Consider the following 14,246-nt stretch of genomic DNA (forward strand, 5'->3'; position numbering starts at 1 on the left):
AAACTGAAATGACTAAGAAATTGAAAATAAACAAGTTCCTTTAAATTAGTATTTAAAACATTTCAGTTTGAAAGAAGAATGAACAAAACGTCAGAATCGATTTACTCTTTCTGCAAAGTGAAACCGTGATTCTCTCTTTCTCTATCGTAACGATAGAGCGCAAACTGCGTAGCATAAATAAACCAAACGTTAGTTCATCTTTGAAACAGCACGAAGACTATTCAAAGAAAATCTTTCATAAAATATCTACTAAAAAATATTCATTTAATAACTCTTATAGAGCAAATGATTTAAACTTAACGAAAATAAAAGTTGAAAGGGCTCAACGTTGTTTAACTTCGGTTTCCAAGTTAGGACCGCCTACTCTCGGATTAGGGGAGGAATAGGTAAGGCCGCATATAAACAAATCATTAAAATTTATCTTGATGTTTATTATAAATGGAAAGCTAATCGAAGAGGCCTAATAAAGGCGGGTGAGATATAAAATATATAGAGGAAAATCTATAATTAACAACAACAATTTATAACGTGATAAGATAATTGCTAAAAGCCTAAAACACACTTCCGTACACTAAGGGAAGGGTCGGCCATTTTTACTCTATGGAAAAAAACCAGAGATAAAAGCAAGGGCAAAACACTTTTACTCTCCTTTCAAAAGCATTTCTTTTGAGGATAGAATTGAATAATCCAACACGGCTAAAGCAATAAAACCAAAACCAAGTACTTCACCAATTCGGTAGAAAACTCGAGGTCATAATAGCGAGTGGAATCGACTTGTCGATGGAACCGACAGAGAAGAACTGGAGCTGTTTACATGTATATGCGGTATCTGGCCGATAGTTGGCGCTGGTGGGCACACCCGCTACCTTCATGGCGATCGCTCGCGAGTTTTTGAATTCTGTCGAGCCGTCGGAGACGTCAGCTATTATATATTCACCGGCTAAGTTTAATATTTAAAACTAGTTTTCGGCCCTGCTGTCAAGAAGTATCTTCAGGAGAGGAATTTGCCTTTGAAGTGCTTGCTTTGTTTGGACAATGCACCCGCTCACCCCCCCCCGACTCGAAAGTGATATCATCGACGAATACAAATTCATCAAGGTGTTGTATCTTCCACCGAATACCACCCCTATCCTCCAGCCCATGGACCAGCAAGTCATCTCTAATTTCAAAAAGCTCTACACCAAGCACTTATTTAAGCAGTGCTTTAATGTCACGCAAAGCACCAACTTAACTTTGCGTGAATTTTGGAGGAGCCACTTTAATATCGTGCACTGCTTAAGGATCATTGATCAGGCTTGAGAGGGAGTAACTCGTTGGACCCTCAATTCCGCTTGGAAGAAGCTTTGGCTTGATGCTGTTGCTCCCAGAGATTTCGAAGGTTTTGGCCCCGAGAATGAACCTGTGCTTGCCGCCGAGGAAGACGTCGAAGAGATTGTATCCCTTGGCAAGTCCATTGGTCTGGAGGTGTATGAAAATGACATCACCGAACTCGTCGATGAGCATCACGAAGAGCTCACCACCGAGGAACTCAAGGAGCTGCAAGCCATGCAGCATGATGAGTTCCAAGCGCAGTTGAGTGAGTCGGAGGAGATCGAGGAGGTAGGTGAAATCTTAGGTAAGGCGGAAATAAAACAAATGTTGGCATATCATCAACACGTTGTTGATTTCATCGACAAGCATCACCCACAGAAACCTCAGGTTTACAGGGTTGTTGTGCAGTTCGATGATGTTTGTTTAACGCATTTTAGAAAAATCCTCAAAAGCCGTACAAAGCAACTTTCACTCGATAGTTTCTTTGAAAAATCTTTAAAACGGTCTAGTGATCATGATGAAACGAAAGAAAGTGAAGCAAAGAAAAGAAAGAAAGTGAAGCAAAGAAAAGGAAGACCGAATTGAGTGAAAGTGATGAAAATTAAAAATAAGAAAAGAAAAAATGTAAAAAAAAAAAAAATATAAAATTATAAAAATGAAAAAAAAAAAATAAGCTAAGTTAAGTTAAAGTTCACGTAGTAGTGTAAGTTAGTGCAAGTTATCGTACACGTTATCGTACAAAGTCACCGTCCCTACCTCCTCGCTGATCTTCCGTCTCCTCCTGCTTAGAATTCCCTACACCTGCGCTGGCCTGTCGCTAAGGTAAAGTGTTACATTACAACCAGTTTTTATCTATTATTTCATTATTATTATTCTTTTTTTTGGTTTGTAATATGTATTTATTATACAGGTATTGTATTAATGTCATGTGTAATTATGTGTAGCCATTCATTAAGGATTTATTATGGGTTTTTAGGCTGAGGAATGAATTAAATAAATTACCATGTATTCTTATGGGAATATTTGCTCCAACATACGATCGTTTTAACATACGAAGCAGTTTCTGGAACGAATTAAGATCGTATGTAGAGTTACTGTATATATATACATATATACATATATATATATATATATATATATATATATATATATATATATATATATATATATCAAAAAAGGGATTTTGACGAAGGAAAAATCTATTTCTGGGGAGAGACCTGTGGCGCCCGGTGAAAAGAGTCCTTCTAATATACCTTTCCTGATAAAACCTTCAAATTATACCAGAGAAAGATAAAAGCATGGAATGCTGAGGTTACAACCCTCGCGCGAGCACCTTTTGGGTGTCGTGTATAAAGCAAAGGCGTGTGAAATCCACTATTCACAGGTTGTCTTCCATTTAGTTAATTCCTTCGTCAAAGGGATGGGCCGCTACAAAGGCCCTAGCCAACCTATCAGAGCCACGCCACCCACGCCCCGACGCGAGTGCCATCTGAACAACATCCTTCTTTTTGGACTGCGACATTGTGGGAAATTTTTGTGGTGCTCTCGGCTTTTTTCACACTCGTGGATTTATTTCGTCATGTCCGAAGCTCCATCTTCACACATTCCAATGTTAAGTACCATAGTTTGTTTTGACAGCTTTTTATAGTACCGGGCTTTTGTTTTATATCCAGTATAGTCTGTTTTATCATTCCCGTCTGGCCCTTCACGACGGCCATTGTTTGTTCACTTGTCTTGGGAATTCATCTTAAGTCTGCCCGTTTAGTACTCTGTCACTTAGGTTCTTGGTTAAGTCCCTGGCCTTATGCCTTTGGAACCGTTATTATTTTTTCGTTATTATGCTCATGGTACTTTATGCTAGCAAGTCCAGCCTACGAACAAGATAGCGTTCTAGCTTTGTTATTGTTTAGTACCCGCCCCACCGGGGCGTTCGTCACTCGACTTTGCTATTTATTTTGGGTTTTAGCAGATGCTATTCTTCGTTCGTAGTCTTATCTTGATGTACAGTTTTACTTTATACGTTTATAATAGTGTTGTGTGATTATTAGTCCTGATTTTGTGTCCAAGAGAGCGAGAGCTTGGGGTTCCCGTTTTCTGTTCGCAGTCACGAGTTACCCCTTTCTCTCGTTTTCTTTCTTAGCTCCGGTGGGTGAGCGGATTTCCCGTTTTCCGTTTTGTGCGTTCAACGGGTTCTCCCTCCCTCACCTCTCCCCCTACGGGTGTATGATAACTTACGAGTTATTTAATTTTAGTTACTTTTCAATAGTTAGCGTTATTTTTAGGTACGAGTTTCGTCCTCTCCCTGTTACGGCTTGGGAGTAGTTATGAACGTTTTTCCACTCTGCCTTGAGTTCTACTCCGCCATGAGGGATTCTCAATGACTTTAGTTCTATTGTTATATTTATATATTGTTTACTACATGGGACGGGCTTCATATTGTAAAATTTTAAGTAATTTTTATTTTTCCTAACATACTTAGCAAGAACTACTTTCTTAGGAGTTACCTGTAATCTCCTCTCTACCGACCAGAGTTTTGTGTAGTATACCCTATACCCGTTTTCTATGGAGGGCTAACCCGGGAGTGAGAGAACGTGCCCCGAGGGTAGCCTTTGAGCTAGGTCGAGGTCTGCTTGGGTCCCGTGAGTCAGTAAGTTCTTCGGATGTTGCAAAAAGTCCCTGCAAGGGCAGAAAGGCACTCGGGGAAGGAAGGGAGGGCCATTACTCGAAAGTAGTTCTCGGTAAGTATGTTAGGAAAAATAAAAATTACTTAAATTTTTGATTTGTTCCAACACGAATACTTACCTCAAACTACTTTCTTAGGAGACTTACACTTTAGGAGGTGGGAGTGACTTCCTGACCTTCAGACCCAGCAAGCGGACGCCAAGAAGCCTAGATATGAACTAGGTTTTAAAATAAAAACAAACTGGGAAAACGGACGGTAGGGTAACTACACAAAGAGCTCACGTTAGTGTCTAAGTACTCACCCTTTGAAAAATTCTTCTGATGCTGAGTCCAGTAATATAGTTGCAGAGACGTGTTCTTCAATGGTTACATAAGTGTGGTTATCTCCGATAGGGATAGGAAACGGGGATTAGGGTGAAAAGGAACGAACCTGTGTCTCCTGGTTTTACTATCCACGATTGTGCCTGGGGCTTCACCGTTAAATCACTTGGAGCGCGGAGATGACTGTCCCAATGGAGAACCCGTCTAAGGACCTTCTTGAGTAATCCTTGAGGTAATGGGCAGTAAAGGTCGACTGGTTCGACCAGGTGCCCGCTCGAAGGATCTGGCCCACTGCCATGTTCTTCTCAAAGGCTAAGGAAGTGCTCAGACCTCTGATGTCATGGGGCTTGGACGTGCCTGGCAAGGCCAGTCCCTCCTCCTTGTAGGCCCTGGCAATAACTTGTCTCAACCAAAAGGAAATGGTATTCTTCGATACCTGCTTCTTTGTAACACCTGTGGAGACGAAAAGGCTCTTGATGCCTGGCCGGAGATGTGCAGTCCTCTCAAGGTATTTTCTAATGGCACGGACAGGGCATAACCTTAAATCCTCAGGATTCCCAGTCCTAGGAATAGCTGGCAGAGAAAACCCCTCGAATTTAGGATCCCAGACTGCTGGGTTCTGGGTTTTCGCCACGAACGAAGGGACGAACTTGAAAGAGATCTCTTTCCACCCCTTCAAATGAGAGACGTCATAAGACAGCCCATGGATCTCACCTACCCTTTTCGCAGAGGCCAAGGCCAACAAAAAGACTGTCTTGAGAGTGAGATCCCTGTCTACAATATCCTTCATTGGTTCGAAGGGGGGGCTATTTAACATCTTCAGGACCCTAGCTAAGTCCCACTGAGGCACCCTAACAGTTTGAGGGGGGCCGGACTGTTCAAAACTCCTGATAAGCATAGAGATGTGTCTAGAGGAACCCAGGTCGATGCCCTTCAGAAGGAAGACTTGACCCAAGGCTGCTCGTACTCCTTTTATAGCAGGGATTGACATCCCTGTCTCGTCCCTGAGATATACTAGAAAGTCTGCGATATCTGGGACTGAGACTTTGAGGGGTTTCATGCGCTTCGAAGCGCACCACTTCGTGAAAGAGGCCCACTTCGCTTGGTAGACCGCTGCCGACGACCTTCTCAGGTATCGCGACATCCTCTTAGCCGTTCCTGACGAAGATCCTTCCTTCTTCAGGAGTCGCTCGATAGTCTCCAGGCGTGAAGGCGTAAAGACTGTGGGTTGTTGTGGAACCTGAGAAAGTGTGGCTGTTGTAGAAGATCTGACCTGTCGGGGAGTGGCCACGGAGGATGGCTCATCAGGTCTTTTAGGTCTGCGAACCACTCTCTCTCCGGCCACCAGGCCGCTACCAAAGTCATCCTTAAGTTCTGGGCAGCCCTTACTCTGTTGAGCACTTGCCTGATCAACGTGAAGGGGGGAAAAGCGTACACGTCTAGGTTGTCCCACTTGTGCTGAAAGGCATCCTCCAAGGCTGCCTTTGGGTCTGGGACAGGAGAACAATACACGGGAAGTTGCGCATTCAGCTTGGTTGCAAAGAGGTCCATCACCGGGGAACCCCAACGTTGAATGATGAGCCTGGCTACTTCTGGGAGGAGGGACCATTCTGTTCCTACTATCTGACCCATCCTGCTGAGACCGTCGGCTAGGACGTTCTTTTTCCCGGGGATGAACCTTGCCAATAACACTATCTGGTTCGCTTCCGCCCAATCTAGGATCTCTAGGGCGAGACCGCATAACTCCCTTGATTTTAAGCCTCCCTGCTTCTTTATGTACGCTACCACTGTGGCGTTGTCGCACATCAACGCCACAGTGTTTCCCCTTAGTAGATCGATGAAGTGCAGGCAAGCTTTCTGGACTGCCTTCAACTCTAGGACATTGATGTGTAGGCCTTTCTCCCCGTCTATCCAGGTTCCTCTCGCTGTCCCGTTGAGGAGATGCGCTCCCCATCCCTGGTTGGAGGCGTCTGTGAATAGGAGCAACTCGGGAGGGTCGGTCGCGAAGGGCATCCCCTTGAGCGAGTTCGACCGGCAATGCCACCATTCCAGGGAGGGTATTGTGTTTGGTAGGACTGGGATTAATTTCTGGGGCGAGTCCAGTTGGTTCCAGAAGCTCTTCAGGTTCCATTGGACGGCTCTGAGTCTGAGTCTCCCCTGGGGAACCAATTTCTCCAACGACACCAGATGACCTATTAGCCTTTGCCAGTCCTTCGCCCTCCTGGGTTGCCCCGACAGGAAAGGAAGAAGGATCTTCATAAGATTGCCTTTCCTCTCCTCCGACGGGAAAGCTTTCACTAGTAGGGAATCCAGTGTCATCCCCAAATAGGTCATTCTGGTGAAGGGAGATAGGTTCGATTTTTCTGGGTTGATCATGATACCCAGACCCTTGCAAAACTGGAGAAGTTTTATACCCTGCTCCTTCAAAACGTCCTCCGAGGAAGAAAGAAGCAACCAGTCGTCCAGGTACCGGATGAGGCGAATGCCCCGCTCGTGAGCCCACACCGAGACTGTCGTGAAGACTCTCGTGAATACCTGGGGAGCTGTCGACAACCCGAAGCAGAGGGTCTTGAATTGCAGGATCTGAGTACCCCATTTCACCCGGAGAAACTTCTGACTTGAGGGATGGACTGGGATTTGGAAGTATGCGTCCTTGAGGTCTATGGTCATCATGTAGTCTTTCTCCCTCAAGGACAGCAAGACTGACTTCGGAGTGTCCATTTTGAAATCTGTCTTTCGCACAAATTTGTTGAGAGCTGACAGGTCTATCACCAGTCTCCACCCCCCTGTCGCCTTTTCTACCAGGAACAGGCGGCTGTAGAAACCTGGCCCTGGGTGCAGGATCTCCTCCATGGTGCCCTTTTCCAACATTGTGGACACCTCTTCTTGAAGAGCCGCCCTCTTCAACGGGTCTTTGGGTGCCAACCACTCCGACAGGCTGGCCGGAATTAAAGGGGGGGGGGGGGGGTTCTGTCAAGAACGGTAACCTGTACCCCTCCTTCAGTACGGATACTGTCCAGCGCTCTGCTCCGTGAGCCTTCCATGCTTGCCAATGTAGTCTGAGGCATCCCCCAACCTGAGGCTTGGGCAGGAGTAGGGGGCCTCCCACTCTACCTCCTCCTAGAGGAGCGGCCTGAACGGCCTCTCCTGGAGGCAGAATACCTTGTTCTAAACGAGCCTGACGCTGCTGGAGCTCCTCTACGGGGGGGCTGAGGCGCTGAGGCCCACGAGGAAGAAGGGGCTTCTCTCCTCGTCAGGTTAGGCGGGGCCTGAGAAGTAGAGGGACCGTCTGAGGCTGACCTCTTGTAGGGGGGCCTCCTTACCGGTTGAGGCCTGGGAGCGTTCACTTCTTTCCTTTTAGCCACCTTTTCCTTGATCTCCTCTAGCTCTTTCAAGGGGAACAAGGAGTCACCCCACACAGGAAGGCTCCTCATGGTCCTCGCCTCCCTGTCTGGGACCTTCCGGGAAAGCTTCGCCAGAATGGTGTCCCTTTTGTGAAGAACCCAATTCGCTGACAGGGCAAGGGACTGATACGTGAGGAACTTCAGGGTCTTGCCCCCCGAGATGATAAGCTCCCTCAGGAGGCTTTGCTGTTCCGGGTCCGTCAAATCATATGTGGCTTGCACACCTACCAGTGTGGAAGCCCACCAGTCCAACCAAGAGGAGACTAAAACTAGGTCTTTCGACATCTCCTACATCATCCCAGCCTCCGACTGCGAAAAACAAATCGGGGCTGAAGAGGCTCTGTCCTCCGAGGCACCCTGTCCCAGAACGTTGAGGGCAGGCTCCACCTTGCAGGCTCCCGGTCGTTGTCCCTCTGGCACATAAACCCCGCTCTGTGTCTTGAGCCCTTGGAGCAACTTCGAAGAGCTCTGCGTTTTGGGAGCTTCGGCATTGCCTGCCACAACTCTATCGACGTGAGCCCGTCCCAGGACGAGAACTCGGGCCACAGGTAGGGCCAGGGAGGTTTTCTGTTGGACGGGTGCCTGCATCAAGCGGGTCAGGCTGGACCTCCAGTAGTCCTCATCGGTTGTAACCGGCTCTTCAATTCTATGATGTCTTCAAATCAGGCCTATAACTTTCCGATAGGCCGAGTCCTTGGTCGAGGAACCTTCCCTACCGTCAGCAGAACCTTCGGCCTGATCCCGAGGAGCCGGGACACCGGGCACTCCCACCGGGCGCTTTGGTTCTGGCACAACAGGCACTCCCTTGCGGTGGTACCGGTCTTCCCCGGCGGAAACCTCCGCACCAGGTTCGGGGGTCAGAACTGGCATCGCCGTGCCGGCGAGGACTACCGTTCGTGCATTCTCTCTGGGGGACGAGGACGCGGATCCCGTGGGCTGACCCGACGGAGGGAACCGTTCCTTAAAGTCCGAGGGCCGAACCAGCTGGGCTGATTCGGCCCGGCTGCCCGTAAGGAAGCACGGTTCCCCCCGCTGGGCGGGGTGAACCGGAAGCTTCGCGGCCTTACGCCTGCCTGAAGCGGCCTTCTCGCATTTTTCCCTGCAAGGGTCATATCTTCGCCTGGAGGATGGCCTTCGTGGCGAGAAATCCCTGGATTGCCGGTCCGGGGAACACTGCAACTCAGACTTACGGGGAACGAAGACCCAATCACCATCGGGGGACCTACTCCTCCTGTGTTTCTTCCGTGGAGAGCGGGACCGTCTCCTGCTGAACCTCGAACGGGATCTTGAGCGGGAACGCCTGCTCCTGGACCGCTCCCTCCGGCGCTGATGTCTCCTCCTGGTTTCTTCTTCTGAAGAGAACGAAGCCCCCCATCCGAAGAGCCCGACGAAACTGTACCACCCGCATGACGGGCAGAAGCGGGGGCTACGGAGGGCTTCGCGACTCGCTGCGTACCAGAGGTAGAGGGTTGCAGGAAGGTTTCTGGAACCGCAGTCAGAGGAGCTGGAAAAGAGGGTTGACGCCCTACACTAGGGAACCAGGTATCCAGGCCCTCTTCCATTCGCATTGGGGACCTACCTGGCGTTTAGGGAGCTTCCACCCGAAGGACTCACTTACCGTGGAGTCTAACTTACCCTGGGCGTCGCCAGCTGCCGAAGAACCTGAAACACAGGCCCACAAAGCGGGCGAAGAAACAGGCACAACATTACTACACCATAAGGGGTCGTCGGAGGAAACGTGCCCCCCAAGCACAAGGTCAGAGTCTCCAGAACCCCCCGACACAGCACTACCAGGCCCCCCACTAGCCTGAGAAGTCCCAGCAACCCCCACTTCACACACATTAGACTCCTGGCGAAGAACCCTCGGCTCTTTCCCCGCAACAGACTTACCTCGTCCCCTACTCTGGGTAGGGGAAGTCGAGACAGAAGCCCCGTCGGACCGTCCACTGGGCGACGGTAGCGGCGAAGAGATGCTAGATTTCCTGGGCGAACGTTTCGACGACTTTTTCTTAGTACCGTATCGCACCCACTGTATCTCACTCCAACTAACACACTCAATGCACGTGTCCGATGGCGAGCACATCCTGCCCCTACAGGAAGAGCAAAGGGAGTGAGGGTCTACTTCGGGCTTGGAGAGGAACGCTCCACACGACTTTCCGGCTCTACGCCCAGGACAACGGCGGATCTGCTCCATAGCACACAACCACAAGACACAGGAACGAAGGGAATCAAAGGGATACACTTGGGAAGCACAAGGAAGGGTAGTGAACACACAAGAACACAAGGGATAAGCACAAAGCTACCACGCGGTAACCACGCAGGACACACGAGGCGGCCACAAAGGGTCGAGAGAGACGAGAGCGACATGAGGGTATGGTATCACGTCGCGACCAGAGAACTTACTGACTCACGGGACCCAAGCAGACCTCGACCTAGCTCAAAGGCTACCCTCGGGGCACGTTCTCTCACTCCCGGGTTAGCCCTCCATAGAAAACGGGTATAGGGTATACTACACAAAACTCTGGTCGGTAGAGAGGAGATTACAGGTAACTCCTAAGAAAGTAGTTCGAGGTAAGTATTCGTGTTGGAACAAATATATATATATATATATATATATATATATATATATATATATATATGTGTGTATATATATATATATATATATATATATATATATATATATATATATATATATATATATATATATATATATATATATATATACACATACTATTATATAGAATGAAACACTGGCCTATATCACTAATTGGGTTCAGAAAATGTGTCTTAAAAATGGACATATACCTATGCTCCCTATAATGACATGGTAGACAACAAAGTACTGTACTTACAACCAGCTATAATTTTATAAAACCAGATACAATGTGTTTATGTACTGGTACAGTAATATCAACACATTAACAATGGCCAATTTACCTTAAACTTGGCTACTTATAAGATTTATGGACATGAAAGAAGGTGGAGTTGGATGTGACAGCTAGTTTTTTTAGGAGAATGACAATGACGATACGGTTGATCGTTATGGGGCATCTTTTAGAGGAGGTTTCTTTACTGTAAAACCTATCGATGATGGCTGTGGTCCTTTCAGGTCAGGGTGAGATGATAACTATAGCCTTTCATTTTCTATTCTTACAAGGAACTGATCCAAATTTGCTATACAATGTACTTCAACCTTTCATTGATGATTTTCCTATTTGGAAGGAACAAATCTTAAAACACAATTAGAAATTTTAGCAAAATTGTCAGTTCTGGGATCTTTGTACTCAAATATAGCTTTATACTTGATACATAATGAAAAGTGTGCAGAATATCTTTAAGCTTAAAGTTCCTTGGTTCTGGATCATGGAAACTTTCTTCAATTATCTGTTGATCCTCTTTTAACAAATCTTTGTTAGTCAGGGGTTGCTTGTGGGCCTCAATCAACTTGTCAAAATCTTTGTCTTCCAACTCATATTCAAGTTCATCACTAGGGGAAACCAAATTCTTCTATACGTTCTTTACCAACTCATCAAAAACTTTGAAATCATGAATGAATTCAGGTCATAGTTTCTTCAATAAACCATTGATTACTGACAAAATTACTTCAGTCTATGAAGAACTGTTGTTTAATACTGCCTGATTTATATTTGAGGCTTTCTAAAACTTCTGAATGTTCAAGCCTCAATGCCGATGTAGCATCAACTGCCTGACACAAAGTACACAAGAGACAGTAAATCATGAAGAGAAATATGACACCTTGGTACATGGGTTCAATGAAAGACGTAGTGCTCGGTGGCAAGAAATGATAGTCACATTTGGTTTATGTGATTCATTCATGTGGGATGTCCATGTGTATTATAAAAAAATTCTTTAAAAGGAAGTTTCTTGGCCTTGCAATATGTGTGTGGCCAGTCTGCCATAAACAATACTTTCGAGGAGTTTTGGAGTCATATTGACTTTCCTGGAAACTGTGCTCGAACTTCAACAAGTTCAGCACTTGAACCAGAAGGCTGGACTACCACCTCTAGGTGATGAGAGATGCACCTGATGGGGATTCTGTGTATGTTAGTACTTTTGAGGTGGTAGAAGCCATCTTGACCTCTTTGGAGATTTTTGTTCTGGCTTTAACAGGTCGAGCACTTGACCCAGATGGCTGGACAACTACCACTAAGGGAGATGCACCTGATGGGGCAGGTGTAGTATGGGGTAGTGAATTATTACTTTTTGGTGGGACCTTAACAGCTTGAGCAAAATTGAGTTGCCGATTAAGTGATATCTTTGCATGGCCTGCACTAATATGTTCAGCATTTGCTTTCAAGATGGCAGCTTTTTCTTTATTGTATTCTCTATAATTTTTACCATTTGATTTGTGATGTTCTTTACTTTTTGCACAGGTTATATCTCTGTTGCATTGGCCATGTTCTAATGAAGAACTGTTAATACAGACTTTCGTATTACTGCAGTAACGGGATGGATGGCCATACTTGAAACAATTTTAGTATTGCAAAGGCCTATGTTTATGCAGATGATGCTACCCTCTTTGCATCAATTCCATCCCTTGAATGTAGATCTGGGGTTGGTGAATCCCTTAATAGAGATTTAGCTAAAATTAGTGCATGGTGCAAATTATGGGGTAAAACTCAAAGTAGGATTGTAAGTAGGCCAAGGACGGTGGCTCCTCAACATCCGGATCTCAGTATTGATGATGTTTCTTTAAATTTGTATGACTCTTTTAAAATTTAAGGTGTGATTTTCGACAACAAATTTACTTTTGAGAAACACATTAGGTCTGTGTCTTCCTCAATTGCACAAAAAATTGGCTTATTGAGAAAGTCTTACAAGATCTTCGGTAATCAATCTATCCTGAAGAAGTGTTTTAATTCTTTTATTCTACCTTGTTTTGAGTATTGTTCTCCTGTCTGGTCTTCAGCTACTGATTCTCATCTTAATTTGTTGGACAGAAACTTACGGTCTATTAAATTTCTTATTCCTGATCTAGATATTAATCTTTGGCACCGTCGTTCAATTAGTTCATTACGGATGTTGCATAAGATTTTTCATAACTCTGACCATCCTTTACATTCAGATCTCCCTGGACAATACTATCCTGTTCGTAATACTAGGCAGGCAGTTAATTCTAATAGCCAGGCCTTCTCCATCATGAGGCTCAATACTACACAGTATTCAAGAAGTTTTATTCCACCTGTTACCAAGTTGTGGAATGATCTTCCTAATCGGGTAGTTGAATCAGTAGAACTTCAAAAGTTCAAAGTAAGAGCAAATGTTTTTATGTTGACCAGGCTGACATTAGTCTTTTTAATGTTTATATATGACATATCTGTTTTGATGCTGTACTGTTTTTAGAATTATATACTGTTAATTTATTCCCATCATTTATTTATTTCCTTATTTCCTTTCCTCACTGGGCTATTTTTCCCTATTGGAGCCCTTGAGCTTATAGCATCTTGCTTTTCCAACTAGGGTTGTGGCTTGGCTAGTAATAATAATGATAATAATACTCTCGAACACATACACTTTCGTTCTCAATATTTACATGATCAGGTGGTATTATTATTATTATTATTATTATTATTATTATTATTATTATTATTATTATTAATAGCTAAGCTACAACCCTAGTTGGAAAAGCAAGATGCTATAAGCCCAAGGGCTCCAACAGAGAAAAATACCCCAGTGAGGAAAGGAAATAAGGAAATAAATAAACAATATAAGAAGTAATGAACAATTAGAATAAAATATTTTAAAAACATTAACAACATTAAAACAGATATTTCATATGTAAGCTATAAAAAGACTTCAAGTCAGCATGTTCAACATAAAAACATTTGCTGTAAGTTTGAACACTTCAAGTCAGCATGTTCAACATAAAAACATTTGCTGTAAGTTTGAACTTTTGAAGTTCTACTGATTCAACTACATGATTAGAAAGATCATTCCACATCTTGGTCACAGCTAGAATAAAACTTCTAGAGTACTGTGTAGTATTGAGCCTCATGATGGAGAAGGCCTGACTATTAGAATTGACTGTATGCCTATTATTGCGAAAAGGATAAAACTGTCTGGGAAGATTTGAATATAAAGGATAGTCAGAATTATGAAAAATATTATGCAACATGCATGGAAGGGGTTTCAAATATTGAAACTATCATGCTTGTTTTGGAATCTTACTTAATTTTCCAAACACTAGAAGGGCACATGTCCAGCATTTCTGGTTCTGAGAACTCATGTAGGTAACTATTGAAAACTACTCCTTTACCATAACTGAACCTCATGTGTGGTTCAATATCTTTTATAGGATCAGTGTCTTCAATCCTTTTGCCACTAAGCATGTGGGCTTGAGTATCTGGTTTAGCATTGATCAAAATAGATTGCTTACCACATCTACTAATATCCTTACTTTTAATTAAGCAAACTTTTTTTTTTAATTTATTCATCCTGTAATGGTTGTAATTATCAATCTTCCCAGAAGCAATGATCCATGTTGGAGGCTTGGGAGTTCTTACTTCT

At 44.6% G+C, this 14,246-nt stretch overlaps 1 protein-coding gene across 1 annotated transcript in view; it reads right to left on the bottom strand.

Annotated features, from left to right (window-relative positions):
• Positions 1-14,246, bottom strand: part of tweek (transmembrane protein KIAA1109 homolog tweek) — a 789,520-nt gene that overhangs the window by 183,992 nt on the left and 591,282 nt on the right.

Source organism: Palaemon carinicauda, chromosome 24, assembly GCF_036898095.1.
Source record: "Palaemon carinicauda isolate YSFRI2023 chromosome 24, ASM3689809v2, whole genome shotgun sequence".
Classification (NCBI taxonomy): Eukaryota; Metazoa; Arthropoda; class Malacostraca; order Decapoda; family Palaemonidae; genus Palaemon; species Palaemon carinicauda.